We start from the raw sequence: 2,877 nt of genomic DNA on the forward strand, positions 1-2,877 counted from the left end.
CTATACCTTTCTCAATGAGGTCGCCCAGTAGTTGAGGGACTGGAGTTTGGGATGAGACAGGTAGGATGTCAGGACTGATCTGGTGTTCGTCGGAGGAGTGGCAGATGACCAAGACAGCACTTTCAGGAACTTGAGTGGTTTCATCAGCAGGTGTTTGTTGGACGCTGCTGTGATCTGACGCATCAGGTGTTGGGTCAGTTTCTGACTGTTTTGCTGGTTGTTCAGGTAGGATTTCTTGTCCGTCTGAAGTTATGGAGGTTACGGTTCTCTGAGAGTGAGGTGAAGGAGTGCTGTTCTCTGTGGCTGGTTGGGTCAGCTGGTCGCTGCCTTCTCTTCCGGCTGCTAGTCAGGCTGACTCTGGTTTCTCTTTCTTTTCCCACTTCCGGTCCTCCTCCTTTCGGTGGAAGAACTCTTTCATCATCATTTTCATAAGCTCTTGTGAGTCGAAACATGGTAGTGTCTTTTGTTCTTGTGTGGATTCAGTTTGAGCTTGGTCAGCTTGGAATCTTTGCGAGTTCCTTCGTTGATTCCTTGGACTGGTTGCTCCAGGGTGTGTTTGTTGTTTTCCCTTGGAGGTTCCGTTGGATTCCCATGAGCCTTTTCCTCTTGAGTTTCCAAATGAGTTTGGCTGATTCCACGATCTGTCCCATTGATTCTCACGAGGTCTGGATTGGTCCCAAGATTTTTCCCAGTGATGTCCAGGTGAGTGTTGTCGTCCACGTGGTCCATCCCCAGCGGTTGTTCCTCTGTTTAGGTCGGGTACCAGCGTGGGAGTCCCGTTCTCTGTTGGACGAGGATGTGTTCCACTTTTTGTGTGGCAGCTTAGCATGGTCTTGATGTTGGGCGCCCTCTAGAGCCAGCTCCTGACTTTGAGTGTTGAAGTCAAGAACTGCTGTGGATTTGGCGCCCTTTTCTGAGGGCATCTATTGTTTGCCGTAGGCTTTATGCGCCAAGTCTTTCAACTGCTGAGCATTCATTGTTCGTGGACATGCGAGAACGCCAAGATGGTGGCTTACTCCAGGATGGAGGTTTCTCAGGAAGAGTGTTTTGAAGTTCAGAGGTCGGCGAATTCTTTAATGAGGGCTTCTCGGAGCAGTTGGTAATCAGTCTTTGTGTAAGCAGGCTGCCGGTTCAGGAAACTGCGCACTTCAGGGCTGGATGTTGTTCGGAGCCCATAGAGTCTATCTTTGTCAGTGGCATTGGGTCTCATTTCCAGATGGAAATCGACGTCTTGCAGATAAGCTTGGACATCCTGGCTACCTGGCACACTTGGGGTGAATTTGCCAATGTTTCTGGCGAGCTTGTCGAGGTCTTTGAGGTCCAAGCCATGCGATGATCTGTGACTGGCTGGAGCAAGTTCTTTTAGCTTTGTCGTGAGGTAAAGTTCTTCAGAGGGAGTCGGTGAATGTTTCAGCACTGCCCCCTCCCCCTTTTGCTCACGTGTCAGTCTAGGAACAGGGGACTCGGTCCTGCTTGGCAGGGGTGAGACTGGTGCCCGTCGGGTCCATGCAGGCTCAGGGCGCAGCTCGTAGGCATGTCTGAGTTCCTCTCTGATGCTGTCGGACTTCTCTTTGATGTAGTCCAGCTGTAGTGTTAGGCGACTGATCTCGTTTCTTGACTCATACAGGTGAGTTTCAAGGGGTTTAATTCGGCCGTTCTTGTCTCTGAAGTCGACCTTTGCCTTTTCCAGGAGCTGTTCGGCATATTGTAGCTTGCTGGAGAGATCAGCGTAGTCAGCCTTGCCTCGTTCCATTTCTTGGATAGCAGCTGCTAGGGTCTCTTTTAGCCTAGTGATCTCCTCCTCAGCGCCTTGTTCCACTTCATCAGGCCCTTCCTGTCGTTCCTGAGCCTCCAGTTCTAACTGCTCGATGCGTCGTTGTGCGCGTGTTAGCTCCTGCTGGAGATGGGCGGCGTGCCTGTCGCTCAGCTTGAGGGTGGCGATGAGTGTGTGGCTTAAGGAGCCGGTGATCTTTGCTAATTCTTTGTGACTGTAGCTCTGACTTGGGTCTTGTTTCATGAGGTTTGCTATGTTGTCATCCAGCTGGTCCTGTGTCTGATGCCTCAATGTTTCAGCAGCCTTAGGTAGGAGGCTGTCTGTTGCAACACTTAGCCAGGTTTCGAGGTCTTCCCAGTGGCCAACAGGGTCTGTTGTGCGAGACATGTTTTGGCGCGGTGAGGGAGATCTAGAACCTAGACTGACACAGACCTTGAAGAAGAGGAAACAAAACAAAACAAAACAAACAAGGCAAAACAGAGGTGTAAGTGTGCAATGTCACTTGTGGTTTGACAGTGAGTGTGTAAGGGACAGGTGAGTGTAGTTCTCGGTTACTGTGATTCTCTGGTGGGCGTGCTCCTAATTTGTAGTCTCTGTGGGGAAAATTAGTAAGCACACAGGTAGCACAGCTAGAGAACGGAGGGAAGAAAGAAAAATAACAAACAAACGGAGCAGAGGACAGGATAGTAATTGGCTGCTTCCAATTTTCCTGTAAGAGAAAAGTTTTTTTTTCTTTTTTGTAAGGAAAAGGAAGTTAATGGTAAGATGAGAGGGAAGGATAAAACAACAAATACCCTGTTCTGGTAGCAGAATGAGGATAATTAAATTCTCTTCTCTTTTCCCTTTTGGGTTAAGTTTGGATACCAGGACTGTGGTTGTTATTAAAATTCCTTCGGGTGAAGTCGGCCTTTGCCTTTTCCAGGAGCTGTTCTGCATATTGTAGCTTGCTGGAGAGATCAGCGTGGTCAGCCTTGCCTCGTTCCATTTCTTGGGTAGCAGCTGCTAGGGTCTCTTTTAGCCTAGTGATCTCCTCCTCGGCGCCTTGTTCCACTTCATCAGGCCCTTCCCGTCGTTCCTGAGCCTCCAGTTCTAGCTGCTCGACG

The 2,877-nt window shown here is 49.6% G+C and overlaps 1 pseudogene; it reads right to left on the reverse strand.

Annotated features, from left to right (window-relative positions):
- Window positions 1-302: 302 nt before the first annotated feature.
- On the reverse strand, window positions 303-2,602 carry LOC107755920 (uncharacterized; annotated as a pseudogene).
- Window positions 2,603-2,877: the final 275 nt, after the last annotated feature.

The sequence above is a fragment of the Sinocyclocheilus rhinocerous genome, unplaced genomic scaffold (assembly GCF_001515625.1).
Source record: "Sinocyclocheilus rhinocerous isolate Xijiao unplaced genomic scaffold, SAMN03320098_v1.1 scaffold1404, whole genome shotgun sequence".
NCBI lineage: Eukaryota > Metazoa > Chordata > Actinopteri > Cypriniformes > Cyprinidae > Sinocyclocheilus > Sinocyclocheilus rhinocerous.